The 15,692-nt window shown below is 35.1% G+C and overlaps 1 pseudogene; it reads left to right on the top strand.

The window, feature by feature from the left end:
- Positions 1-509: 509 nt before the first annotated feature.
- Positions 510-4,914, top strand: LOC120156779 (annotated as a pseudogene).
- Positions 4,915-15,692: the final 10,778 nt, after the last annotated feature.

The raw sequence follows: 15,692 nt of genomic DNA, 5'->3' as shown, positions 1-15,692 counted from the left end.
GCCACTTTCTCTTTAATTGATTATGATGCAAAACGAAAGGTTTCACTTTATATTATTATTATTATTATTATTATTATTATTATGTCATATATTCTAATTTTTGTTGTTTATATAGCGTGGGTTTACACAAGACTGACCTTTTTTTTAAATAGTTTTCGAAGTCAATGAACCAGCATCACCACCATTGAAGAAGCTCTGGGTTTCAAATCAATGGCTCCTGAGTCAGTAGCAATAATGATAACTGAGTTGAAAGCTTTGGAATCTTTTGAGTTCGATGAAATGGCAGAGGTTCACTGAATAGCTCGGTGGGTGGTAAAGTAACACAGTATTGGCGGTTGGGCAAAACGAACACTTCCCTATTTTCTTCTTCATCTCATTAATGTCACGTGCCCACTCCTTCCCTTAAAACACCGCGCCATCATTTGTTTCCATTTTTATCTGGAAACAAACAGGAACTCTTTTGCTTTGAAGATTAAATCTCAAGATTAGCGTTGTAAATTTGCGGTTTTTTGTTGTTGTTTTGTTGTGTTCGATTGGATTCCATACATGAAGTTGAATTCAATTTTCTTTTATCGGTTTAAATTATTAATTCCGGATCGGCTTTAACGAAGGAGCAACGTCGAATGCAGTATCAAAGCTCGTGATTTGTGGTAAGAATTTACGAAGACCAAGAAAAATATTATTATTTTTTACAATATATATATATATATATATATATATATTATCTTTTTATGAACATTATAATGTACAGATTAGTGAAAGAGAGAGGGCTCCCTTTGATTGTAATGGTAATGGTCAAACATTGAAACCTAACAGATTTTTTCGTTGTACTTTTTATATTATTGTGAATAATTTTTTTTTAGGAAGAAGATGAGACAGAGACTTAGCCTCCATTGAAGTTCGTTAAAATCAGCTTCACATTATCAATGGAAGCTCAAGAAGTGCATTTCAGTCTTCTTGTTAGCTGTAATCTTGTTCTTAATCCATACGCGGTGGCTCAGAAAGTTGGGATAAGTTCTCCAATCGAACGGCGGGCAATGCTGGATCTCCGCGCATCTTTAGGTCTCCGAGGGAAAGATTGGCCATCAAGGCCGACCCTTGCTCGCCGTGGCTCGGTGTCGAATGTCGAATCGCTCCGTATCGAACATCACTGTTTCCGGTTTAAGAAGAACCAGAGTTGGACGGCTCATCCCAGATTCAGTGTTGATCCTTTGGTTCATTTGACCCGGTTAGTTTCCTTCAATGCTTCCGGGTTCCCACTTCCCGGGTCAATACGGATTGGTTCGGAAACCGGTTGGCTATCTCGAGGTTCTGATCTCCGGTCATGTAATCTCTCCGGTTCAATCCCAGGTACACTCGGTAACTTGAGTCGACTTCTTTGCATCTTCATGATAACAATCTTGCCGGTTCAATTCCTGCTACATTGGGACAATTAAGGAATTTGAAAATTCTTGATCTTTCTAATAATTCGCTCACTGGTTCAATTCCTTCAAGCTTTGGGTCTTTAGGAAACATTGAAAGGCTTCAACTTGCTCAAATTACTTATCAGGGTCAATTCCACCTAGTTTAGGCTCTTTAAAAGGTCTTCAAGTGTTTAATCTTTCAGATAATAATCTTGCGGTTCAATTCCTAGTCAGTTTGGTAACCTTTCCAGGTTGGTTGAGCTTGATCTTAGTAGAATTCTTTGTATGGTTCAATGCCGAGGAATTAAAGAAGTTAAGGAGTTTAAGAAAGATGAATGGGGGGTAATGAGCTCGAGGACATCTGCCAATTGATTTGTTTTCAAGTCTTGTTGAGTTGCAAGTTGTGGATTTGAGTAAGAATAAGCTTGATGGTGATCTTAGTGGTGCAATTTGGTCGATGCCTAAACTTCAGTCCTTTGATGTATCAAGCAACAATTTTACAGGTCCTTTTCCGGCCCTTCATTCTAATACTAGTTTTGCCACGGCTGCCGTGTTCAATCTGTCGAAAAATTTCTTTTATGGATCTTTGAAATTCCACTTGGGATGTTAAAGTTCATTGATCTCTATAGCAACTATTTTCAAGGCAAGGGTGTTAATGGCATCGAAAGCATGCTAGTGTCGACAAGAATGCCTTCAGGCTGTGAAACAAAGGAGTTTGGAGGATTGTAGGCTGTTTTACAGTGAAAGAGGTCTAAGTTTTGATAATTTTGGAGCACCGGACCAAGCAATGCCGCCTCCTGCAGAATCTAGTTCAAAGAGCAGGAAGAGATTGATATTCATCTTGGCTGGAGTAATGGGCGGACTTGTTTCATTGTAATTTTGGTTCTGTGCTTGTCCGCATCTTGAGAGGTAATAAAGGTATCGAAACTCAAGTGGGAGTGCAGATGTCGATCCTGTTCCAGAAGGAGATGGTCCTCAATTTCCAAAAGATCCTACAAACGTAGCTGGTTCTGGAGATCCATTTCATACGAGCAGTTGCTCCTAGCAACTGATAATTTCGACGAGACAAATCTTATTAGCAAGGTCACTCAGGCGACCTATTTCGCGGTATCTTGGAAAGTGGAGTCCAAGTGGTCATCAAAAGGGTCAATTTGAGTCTTTCAAGAAAGAATCTTACATGATGGAATTGGATTTGTTTAAAAAGCTTTCTAACAGCAGATTTGTCCCGCTCTTGGGGCGCTGCTTGGAACATGAAACTGACAAACTTTTGGTATACAAATATATGCCAAATGGAGATTTAGCCATTCCTTTTACAGGGCTACCAATTCGGATGATGATAATAGCTTACAATCACTGGATTGGATTACAGGTTAAAAATAGCTACTGGAGCTGCTGAAGGCCTATTCCACTTGCACCATGAGTGTAACCCTTCCCTTGTTCACAGGTATACTGGAACATGCTTTTCACTATTATTCTCTTTTCAGTATAATGATAGTTAATAATCGATGCTTTTGCTACTGGAGCTACTCATGCCCTTCTTCCGTTTTAAGCCGTTCATCTTGTTTGTGTAGCTTTTCACCACCTTTATGATTTTTTCAATAGCCTAAATGTTTTCTATGTTACTTTTGGTGGTTGAAGGGATGTTCAAGCAAGCAGTATTCTTCTTGATGATAAATTCGAAGTGAGACTCGGAAGCTTGAGTGAAGTTCGTGTCCGAAGGAGATACACACCAAATGTTCTTAGACGATTGCTCCGGAAATCACAGTAAGTTATATAAGTCACTTGTAGCAAATTTTGATTGCTTGGCCTTTTGTCTTACAACGAAAGCATTCAGTACAAATTGCTATGCATGCTACTTTCAACGTAGGTAATTTGAATGAAGGGATAGAACCTAGTGAATTAAAATCAAGTAGAATTGGGATACATTGATATTGCGGATGTTCTTATATGTAAATTTTGTAAACCATATACTAAAACAAATTCTTTCCAAGGTCATTGCAGTAATGGAGTAGGCAATGTATTAAAAGAGCTTAACGCATGTTGTAAAGTTCCATTTTCTGTTAATTGTATACATCTTTGCGGTAAAGTATAATTCTTCTTTCTGTAACGTGTAGGACCTCCGAGCCAGCCGCTTCAGGTTCAGGTGCGTAAAATTCGATCACATGGCTTTAGCATCTTTAATTTCTCTGCGTTACCGTTGGTTAACATGTTAAGCTTAATACAGTAGGTTATTATCTGTGAGATTCACTTCATTGATTTGTCATTCTTATCCTAAGGGCTAGAATTGATGGCCTTGCTTGAATTGGTTCACTTGACTGAGATGTAAAGTATTTAGATGCTCAAAGATGACATCCATTACTTGTCCCATTATTGGATCTGATATCTCTGCTAAGTCTCGCCAATTCGCACATGGAACGATGAATTATCTCTGAATTATAAAGGGGATACAGCAGTAGTTTTTTATTTTTGTTTTTCAGCTGCATGTTGTAAAAAACTATAATTCTTATACATATGTTTGGAAATGGACAGGCTTCTACGACTAATAGCGCTTATGATGTGTACTGTTTCGGGAAGGTGTTACTTGAGCTTATAACGGGCAAGCCTGGCTTGGTAAAGCAGAAGATGCATCTACAAAGGAGTGGCTTGACCAAAGCTTGCCTTGCATCAGTACATATGAAAAGGAATTGGTGACTAAGATCATGGATCCATCTTGATAGTAGATGAAGATCTATTGGAGGAGGTATGGGCCATGGCAATCGTAGCGAGGTCATGCCTTAACCCGAAGCCTTCTAAACGACCCTTGATGAAACATGTTCTTAAAGCATTGGAAAACCCTTTGAAAGTTGTAAGGGAGGAGAGTTTCAGCTCTGGGAGGCTACGAACAACATCGTCTAGGCAGTTGGAGTTCTGCCTTCTTTGGTAGTTGGCGAAAGAGCACATCGGAAAGTGCCACCATTCCAGGCCACCAAAACAGAGAGGGTTTTAGTGGTTTTTGGCAGTCAGGTAGAGTAGGTTCTCATGGCAGTGAGGGAATTGATCACTCGTCATCACATAAAAGGTTGTCGAATGAAGTTTTCCCCGAGCCAGAAACACAAGACACCGAATCTTTAGACGAGAACTAGCTGAAAAGAATGTTGGCTGTTAATCCCAACTGTTTTGTCTGCTCAACTATTGTGTTTGTGTCCCAACAGGTTTTTCTCTAAGTGAGCACCCTTTGAGCTTTAAAGCTATTAGAAGGGAAGCTACCAGCCAGAAGGCGATCCAATCTGATGCATCTCTGGTGGAGCTCAGCCATGAAGAAGAGATCGAAAGTCCCGATTGTATCCAGCAAGATTCTTTCGTATATTCAAAACTCAAAAAGCTTGTTTGCAGTCAATTGTTACAGCAAGCATAAAATTTTCATTGTAATTGGCAATTCTCACATATCGGATCATGTAGAGTGTAAAAGTGTAAAAGGTTAGGTCCCCTTGCAGCATATTATGTTTACATTTTGTTAGTAGCAATCAAGAAACGCAGTAGCTGTATTTTTGCATTGAGAATTCCAAATCTAGTGATTCAAACATTTGGCAACAAAGAAATTTCCAACAGAAACCACTTGCATCTCCATAAATCCACTCCATTAAAAGACCATTGAAAGGTTAATCATTAAAAAGAGATGAAACAAAAAAGAAACTGAAACAAGAACTATGTGGTAAACAGAACACTGGGGAGCAATCCCATGGTCCTTTTAATTTGCATCTCCCGAAATCCTCGGATACAATTGGTAGTTGAATGACCAAGATCACCATGGAAATTGCAAACTTGATTGCCTAAACAGACAACCATGGATCAACTCTTATATGGCCGTCTTCAGCTCTCCTGAACCAGCCGTTGCATAATGAAGGTGAAGGACATGTCCTTCCTTAGCTCTACATGTACCCATTTGCGCCCACTAAGCTTATGTGTCTCAAATTTCACACAACCTTCCTTGAGGGCAGGGTATCAAATTGCAGTCCGAAAACGTGATAATGGCCGTGATATTGCGGTAGCTCCGCCGTCTGAAACCAGTTTTCATGATTTTTGTGGTGGGTCACGGATTCATACCAATCTTGAAATTTCACGCCCATAATTTAACAAAAACGGTGATTGCTCCGAAAGGGACGCAACAACCGTTATTCCAATCGTGATTTCAATTTAACCGTAATTTTTTTTTGTTTTAAAAAAAAGGTCAGGAGAGAGGAGGAGGAGAGGAGGAGGGGGGAGTTGAGAGTGAAAGCATAAATTTTTTTGTTTCAGATAATGAAATCGGGGGAGACAAAAAGGTCGGAAAAGGAGTTGATTTATTTATTTATTATTTTAAAATTTTAAAATATAATTTTAAAGGATATATTAATTTGGCATCTCTTCCACTTTTAGAATTTATAATTTAATCCTTAGTTTAAAATGTAAACTTTAATTTATTTAATTTAATTTAATTTCAGTAATCTAAATTTCTGCAATTTAAATTTTATAATTTTATTTTAATAATATTTAATTTAGTCATTTTAGGGTAAGTTGTGCGACATTTAAAAAATTCACGACCGCGATACCGCAATGACATCCGTTATGTCGCAATCGTGATAAATGCGAACGATCAAAAATCACGAATGCTATTTAAAATCCTACTTGAGGGCATAGAGAGTATGATCTTTCCCAATCCCAACATAGTTTGTAGGGGTGTTCATTCGGTTAAAACGGTGGCCGACCGAACCTAACTCATTAACCGAACTAATCGAACTTTTTTTTTCTTTAATCGTTAACCGAACCGAACTTTTTTTTGAAATATTAACCGAACCGAATACATTTCGTTAATTCGGTTAATTTTCGAATTAACCGAATTTTTTTAAAAATTTCTAAATTATATAAAAATTGAATATTTTTAATTAAAAAAAATTACAATTAATTTAAATAATATAATTATAAAAAAAAATTTTATATGGATTTTTTAATTAATTATTGATTTATGTTTAAATATTGGATCCTAAATTATTAATTGATCGATTTCGAACCGAATTAAACCGTTAACCGAATTCTAAAAAAATTATTAACCGTTCCTCGACCGAACTAATTCGGTGACCACCGAATTAACCGAACTAATTCGTTCGATCATTAATTCGGTTAAAACCGAAAAAAACACCACTAATAGTTTTTCGGATGGAACCGGGTTCCTCGTTGGCGAACTATAAGTTATATGTCAATCATATCTATCTACTATTGCTAAAATGGAAACATTTGAATCTGGATCATCCACTGACCTCGTCGCCGAACTTCTTCACCTCGAGATTTTTGGGTTTCGAGTCTCTTCCGTTCTTTGTTAATCTAGCAGTTTCTTACTAACCCACCTCTTAAGCATCAAACTTAAGCCAGAAGAAGACTCATCTAACCCAAAAAGGAGAAATAATTCCATGATTAAAATAGAGTAAACTACATGTTTAGTACTCAAACTAACATTTTATAATGTCAAATATAATGTCATGTATTTTTATCTAAATATCACCATAATAAAATAGGGTAAACTACATTTAGTACTCAAACTATCACTTTTATTCTTTAATACCTAAACTTTCAAAAAATTTAAAACCATACCTAAAGTTTACTTTTGTTTCATTTTAGTATGCCGCTAAAATTTAGGTACTAAAATAAAAACAAAGAGTTAACAATGGGGTACTAAAATGAAACAATAAGTAAACGCAGGTACTATCCAACAATTGTACAAGAGCTTGACTTATTTTAGTACCCCTCTTGGCACATTTTCGGTTGATCAATCGAACTTCATCGAACCCAACAATTGGTATCAGATCTTGACTCATTAGAAGGTCTAACAACCTTGAGACAATCCTTGAAGAATAACACCTCAACTCTTATTCGACCCAAATACGAATCTGAGATGTCACATCAACTATTCAAAACATGTACATTTATAAAAAAAGAGTAAAAATTTAAACTTTCATTAACAAAAAGTATTCTTTTACATCAGTATGTTTAAAACATTACCAAACTCGATCAGAGCATACATATTTATCGACTTTGTTTACATGTCAACCTATTTATTACATAACAAGACATACTGTGTAATTTACTTAATATGATCTTTGAGCGATATATGTTGTTCCTTGAACTTAGCTTGATCCTCCTGCTTCTCAGTACCTACGTGTAAATCACTTACACGCTAAGTCATAGACTTAGTGAGGCATAAAAATAATAATAATGCATTTCCTATAAATATGAACATATAAACAAATCATTCAATCATGTCACATGTACTTCAGTGTAAAGAGTAATAACATGATAACATATAAATAAAACACTTTTAATACCTCTTGTAAGCCCATATACATTACTGAGAACTTAAGGTATGTGAGTACATTGAGGTTGTGCACTATTATGCTGTCACAGCTCGATTGATATCCCGAAGGATCAGTCCATATGTTCCGAAGAACATAGGTAATCAGTCCAATGTCCCGAAGAACATAAGTAATCAGTCCATATGTCCTGAAGAACATAGGTAATTAGTCCATATGTCCCGAAGAACATAGGTAATCAGTCATATGTCCCGAAGAACATAGGTAACCCTGACTCTTGGCATGCCAACTATACCCCTAGCTCTCATATCATAACATGGGCACTATCATTATGCTTCATTTTCATGCATTCATATCATTGCTCTTATGATCACATATTTATTCTTCTGTCACATACCATATGTATGTAAACATTTATCTCATATCATATCATGTATCACATGTGCATGTAATCATATAAATCGTATATATAGCTTATATCATTTCTCATGTTAATGTAAACATGTATGCCATATCTTATTCACATATGTTCATACCGATCATGGTCACATATATAATAACATATACCCATTTTTATGTACTCATGCACACATAAGAATCACATCAATCATATAACATTTTAGGAGTCACTTCTTACCATAGTAACTCTATCACTGGCTCATCGCAAACCATTGTTTATTCAATAACATAAGTACAAATTAAATTGCACTCACCTTAGCCTTGCTTACTCTGGTCGATCTTAATTCTTCGATGGTTCTAGAACAACATTACGTTCTATATCTACACAATAATACATGGATCCATATTAGTATTCTAATTGATATACTCTAATTGTTCACTCCTTAGATTAAAAGAAAGGTGATTACATCTTTTATTTAAGGTAGGCATCGGTACACTCTGTAGTGCATCGTACATATTAAGTGTATCGATACAAGTTACATTCGATGTTTTCATTTTAAGGGGTGCATTGATACACACTGAAATTTCTGGAAGTTTACCCTTGATGCATCGGTACATGTTGAATGTGTATCGATGCACACTAGCCCATAATTCCAATTTGCACGAAAATTCACTCTTTTAACTTCTACACTTCATGTTTCTTCCCATTTACGTTATTAACTCAAGTACACATACTTAAACCAATTTATATTCATTTATCACATCTTAAATCTCAAATTCCTATTCTCCATATAGAAATCAATAATCATACCATTTTCCAAGATGTTCTAAATCCAATTTTATCACTTAATATCTCTTAATTAAGTTGATGACAATTCAAATTCAAATTCCATTTCCAAATTCCTTTATCAACTCTTTTTCAGAAAATCATTTAGAAACCTCTTATCTTTAATCTCTCATAACTTCTTCATCTTTTTATTATAAGACAACTTAAGCTTTCCTTAAGCTTAAATATCACCTAAGGATCAAACCCATACTTAAATCACAAATAATCAACTAATAAAAAACTTCCTTTTCTTGGCTCTCTTTCTTGTATGAAGAAGAAGAAGAAGTTCTGGAGAAATCTCTCCTTATCCCCATATATATATATCCTTATCATATCCTAATTTTAATTCATTTCTAGGTCAAATGACCATTTTGTCCTTTAATTCCTTTAATAATTACTAACAACCCTTCAGGAATATTTTTAAATAAATCATCGAACTATTTAATTATTCTACTTTAATAACCAAATTCTGAAGTTTACAATTTAGTCACTAACGTAATTTGGGATGTTACAAAAAGCTCTATCCATTTCCGTCACAACCGAGAAGATAACTTCCACAGCTGGCTCGTTCCACATGGAAGACTCCCAACCGATCGACAAGCCTATATGGAGCTAACTACCATCATTGAAAGAAATTAATGAAGTTATTCATCCAATCCAATGATCTTGATGCATGGGAGTTGATCGAGAACGACTACTTTTCTCCAACGAAAAAGACGAAAGAGTAGAATGACCAAGAAAGAAAGAACGTCCAACAAAATGCCAAGCCCATGCACATGTTGTTGTGCATTTGGTCCGATGTCTATGAAGGTGTTTCTTCTTGTTCAAATTCTAATGAGCTTGGAGTGTGCTTAATGGCTCTTGAAGAGCCAAGGTATTTTAACTCTAGTGATTCTAATTCATATTCTTTTAAGGAGTTACAAGATGCATACGATGAATTTTTTTGGAGTTTGAGACCATGAACTCCAATACAAGAAATGATTTTTTTTTGAAAGAAAAAATGGACTTTGAAATCAAAATAAATTTTTGAAAAATGATTTAGAGCTTTCAAAAATGAAAATTGAAAAATTTTGAAAAAGAAAGTTTTGATTTAAAAGTTAAGCTTGAATGCTTAACAAAAGAAATCATTTTAAATAATTCATCTAGTTTCATAATGACAAAATGTTCACATTTCCATTATCATGGTCATATGAAATATTCTTGTCCTTTAATGAAAGGAAAACATTTAAAATTAGACAAATATGGGTTCCAAAGGGAACAATGGACATTAAAACTAATGCCTAAGGATAAAGCAATTTGGTACCAAAATCCAATTGAATGTCTCTTGTAGTGTGTGGGAGAAATGGTGATGAAAGTGAATATATTAAATGTTCTAGCCACACTTGATAGTAATGGGTAACCTCTAAGCTTATTTTGATTATCTTGCATAATTGTTGCTCATTTGATTTAAGCATGCATGAGTTTTTATTTTAAATGATTTATGTTTTCTATCTCATGTATGATTAAAAAAAGTGTTGTGATGATTTTCTAAAGTTTTAATGAATTTCATAAATGTTTGTTCATCATAATGAATTGTGGACAAAAGTGCTTTTAAACATGTTTGTTCATCTTTGTTGAAATTTAATGTCTTTAATATTTTTTAAAATATTTCTCTTTTTCATTAAATGTTTTCAAGGGGGAGGAGCTTTTGCCAAAAACTATTTCTCAAAGGTTTTGTTATATCAAAAAGGGGGAGATTGTAGACATCTTTGTTGAAATTTAATGTCTTTAATATTTTTTAAAATATTTCTCTTTTTCATTAAATGTTTTCAAGGGGGAGGAGCTTTTGCCAAAAACTATTCTCAAGGTTTTGTTATATCAAAATGGGAGATTGTAGAACTAATATTTGTATAACAAATAAAGGTAAAATGTTTTGGACTAATTGAATTTATTCAAAGTTTTCATCAAAATAATTTAAAGTCTAATCAAAACCTTAAAATGAGTATTTTGACCAGAGTTTCGAAACTTCTACAAAACAGATTCCCAAAAAAGTTTCGAAACTTTTCAATAGTTTCAAACTTTACCTTAAGTTTCATGCTTTGAGTACAACGTCAAATTTTTTCCAACGGCTCTTTTGAAGAGTTTCAAACTTTATGTGCAAAAGTCTTCCAACGGCTAAAAACAACTAGTAACTCTTCCAATATATAAAACAAGTTTAAACATTTGAAGAAGTGGAACACACCTATCTAAGCAATCAAACACAAGAGAAATCTTTTCATTCTTTATTTCTTTTTCTCTTATAAATATTTGTGTTTTTGTAGCTTTATTTTGTAAACACCATCCTTTTAGAGGTTTTCTTGTTTACAATTCTTATTTGTAAAGGGTTTTGGTTCTAGGTTAACAAGTGAAAAACTAAGAAGTTGTAAAGGTTAATCTTGATCCTTGAAAAAGAAAGAGCAAATTAGAGATTGGTTAGAAAATCCTAAGAGGAGCTTAGGTAGTGGATGTAGACTTGGTTGATAAGTCGAACCATTATAAATCATTGTGCAAATTTCTCTATCTTTATACTACTTACTCCATAACTTTAAATTGTCAATTCACCATCTGGCACATTTTCGATTGGTCAATCGAGCTTCATCGAACCTAACAAGATAAAACCGGCGTTATATCGTATCAATCATTATATTATCTTATCCTTCAAGAGAAACATCACTCTTGAGGAGCTAATCACAAAATTTTCAGGAGGTTCATGTTGGGAGTATTAGAATTGTCCTCACTTCAGTACATATTTCCGACTAAAGTATTTACATTAATTTTATACAACGTTGATGAAAATGTTACTATGATGGTTGATGTTCTAAATCAAAATTCAGATGTTTTTACACATATGTATGACACATTTGTTGAAGTGGTAGTTTGCAGTATGTTATTATGCTCCCACTATGGGCTGGCTCAACAAGTTGATCAGTTGACAGCCCAACTCAAGTAATGTGTAATGATTTTACCTCGTTAACGGCAAATCTGCATCCTACTACCATTCTATCAAGTTCAATGGAGGATACATTCATCAGTAACTAGTTACAATCTCCACCGAGGTGGCTCTATGAACAATTCGTATAGCAACATCCCTTTAGTTCAAGGGAAGACATTCATCTGTCAATTTTTGACCTGATAATAGAGATGCCTTCGACACACAAGTTGTTTACTACCTATTTGATATGATGCCTTCAAGTTCCAAGAGCATTCAAATGCGAGCTTCTTCGACCTCAATATGAGATACCTTCAACACACACTCAGTTTGTGGCCCGTATGACACAATACCTTCAAGTTCAAGGGGATACATTCAACTACCAGCTTGTTTGACCTAATTATCGGTATCACAGAGGAACCCTCATCTCCACTAGAAGAACCGCTTCGTGAGCCAGGTGTGGATGGTATTGAGACTTGATTATTCGTGAGCCTGAATCACCGCAATTCAATGGACATCGATGATGATGTAGATGAAGTTCTCACATACGGTACAAACCTAATATTCGGTATGCATGTATGAAGCTGATTATGATGCAATTTACGATCAAATTTTTGAATATGCCTAATATGGTGACTACAGATTTAACTCATCAGTCAATGATGGTGAGTTATATATCGGAATGAAGTTTCCATCCAAAGATGAACAATAATTACAATTAAGAATTACAATATCGTATACTGTTCACTTTAGAGTCGACCGATCCACCACCAAAAAATATGTCCACTATGTCCAACGTGATAATGAATGTAACTAGATGGTTCGTGTATCAAAGAGAGAAGAGAAAAAAACATATGAGAACGTTTGTATACACATCCTCATATGTTGTGCTATAGGGATCAACCAAGACCATCCAAATTTGGACTCTGACATTATTTGCCAAGTCATCATGCCCATAGTCAAAGCATGCTCCCACATAGCTATTGCGGTGCTGATTTTAACTATACATTCTCAATATGAGTACATCGCCTCCTACAGGAAACCATGGAAGGCAAAGCAAAATGCCATTAAAAACTACACGACAAGTGGGAATCATCTTACGACGAGCTACCAAGTTAGTTTAACGTAGTGCGCAAACTGAATCATGGGACAATAGTCAACTTCGAAACTTGTTACGTATATCACAATGATCGAGTGTTTTGCAATCGATGCTAATTCTTTTGGCTTTTCTAGACTTACCCATAGTGCATTAATATTGTGAAATACTGTAAGCCCGTTGTTCAAATCGATGAGACATTCTTGTATGAAAAATATAAGCAAGTTTTACTATTGGTAGTTGTCCAATATGGTAACCACAACATCTTCAGTTGCTTTTGCCCTTATGAATGAGAAGATCATATTTTTGGGCATTTTTCCCAAAAACTTACTTTTATGTGTTGTCACGAGGGAAAATATTTGTATCATTTCGAACCGTAAAACTGGGATCAAAGCAACAATGGAGTCTTTGTGTCCAATGTGGCAACCATCCCATATCAAACATCGGTATTGTATCCGACATATTACTGCAAACTATCATGGAAAATTTATGAAAAATGGTGAATGCTAATTACTTGTACGCATGGGTATGTCACGATGCCTAATTTTATTTCTCAATCATTTTTATTTTTTTGAGAACTTAACAGTAAGTACTACATATGATGCTTAGGTTATGAACTATTACCTCAAACATTTGAGTCCATGCTTCAAGATTTGCGAGAAAAAATGAGTAAGGATACAATATCATCAGTGTCATCAACAAAGAAATGTGGACAAATGCATACGGTGGTGGATATCGATATGGACATATGACAACCAACTTGGATGAGACTATCAATTCAACCTTAAAGGGTCACCATTTACCAGTAGTTGCTTTGTTTAAAATGACATATTTTCATTTAGGAGCATTTTTTACTAAGCTAGGGGGACAAGTCCTAACTTGGATACAAAACGACCATGTCTATCACCCATAGTAGCAGATCTATAAAAAAATGTTGCATTAAATGGAATGTGTAACATGATTTTGAACCCATGAATTATTTCGTGTCACGAAAACACCACATATTCAAGGGATTGAAGCTAACTCTTTTAGAGTTAATCTATAAGACATGTAGTGCGACTACGGGTTTTTCCAACCTCTGAAGTATCCATGCTCCCATGTCATAACAGATTGCTCACATTTCCGTCAACACAATAACTATTTTATGGATCCCATATACTAACTTTTAGAAGTATTTAAGATATATGAATTTGAGTTCTCCTGATAGGTAATGAGAAAGACCCATATGAGGTTCAGAATTAGCTTCTGATTGTACTATATCTGTCCTTATTAAGGGAGACAGGTCAGTCAAAATTCACTCGAATTCATTGTGATATTGATATTTGAAAGACGTCAAAAAAAACAACAATAGGAAAAATGTCCATCTCTTTTATCATCACATAACTATTGAGCATCATCATTTAATTGTAGTTTACTAAAATCCCAGTTTGTGTTATTTTATTTTCGTTTACTTTCAATTAATGTCATTTGAGCATCACCAAATAAATAGAAACAATAAATACATTAAGAAAATTAAATAGAAATATTAAATAAAACATTACAAACTAAATAATAATTGTCTATTTCGAAGGGTTTCTCCGTATAACTTGCTCTTCCTCTTTACTCTCATCATCATCAATAGCAATTACATTTTGTGATGAATGACGGATGATGATGTAGCATCTCCATAGAATAAGAACCCTGGAGGTGTATGACTAATCATCATACTGCTCATAGAGAACTATGAAAACTACGAATCGACATCGATGACTACAATCCATACTGAGCTGGAGGTGTCTTTGTCTGTGTTGAAGCACCACCCGCTAAATAAGCAACATATGAAGCCCATGCTGGATCTATAAGCATGAAAATATAATATCCGTTAGGAGGTGTCATAAAACCCATCATTTGAACTGACTGCGGTGGTATCTGAACCGGCTGTGTTGGCATTTAAAATGGTTGTGGTGCAATTTGAAATGGCTGCAGTGCCATCTAAACCGACAGTGTACTCATGTATAGTGGCGGGATGGAAATATAAATCAGTGTAGACGGTGGTTGCTGTAATAGTTTCGATGTTGTAGCTGAGGATGAGCCAGAATTGCATGCTCTCCGTCTACGAGTCGGGGGACGATGATGTTGTGACAGTGGATGCTTTTATTAGTGTAGACGAATTCTCCCACCTTGTGCTTCCTTAGAAAGTAGGAATGACTTACTGTTCGTGTTGAAGCACTAATAATAGTCAGTCGCAACCGAATAATAATCCACATAAATCGACTCTCTAAGGGGAATACGTTCACATCGATCCTCCCAGATGATTATCCACTCGCAGTGCTTCAACATCCAGTTGACATCCTTTTTTCCCCGTCTATCGACTTTATGCATATTGTTGAGATTCATATGTGCTTAAGGAATATATTGTACAAAACCAAATTGGTGGAGCATATTATCAGTAGGATTCCACTCGACAATAACATAACATATCAGAGAGATCATCGTCATCCATACATCTAATGAGCTACTCAAGTGAGGTGGGATGCAAAGTCTCATTTCTTAAGTATAATAAGGAACCTATGAAATTAAAACAATTGTATATATTCTTACGAAAAATAATATTCTAATTATATAACGATAATTAAAGTAAATATAAAATTTAAATACATACATCTGTACCAGCCTTTTGATCAATGAGTAGCCGAATTTCTTCCAATTCGTTTGGTATATC

This window comes from Hibiscus syriacus, unplaced genomic scaffold, assembly GCF_006381635.1.
Source record: "Hibiscus syriacus cultivar Baekdansim isolate YM2019G1 unplaced genomic scaffold, ASM638163v2 tig00002840_pilon, whole genome shotgun sequence".
NCBI classification, from domain to species: Eukaryota; Viridiplantae; Streptophyta; class Magnoliopsida; order Malvales; family Malvaceae; genus Hibiscus; species Hibiscus syriacus.
Note: the sequence above shows the minus strand (reverse complement) of the source record. Positions and strands in the feature narration are given on the sequence as shown.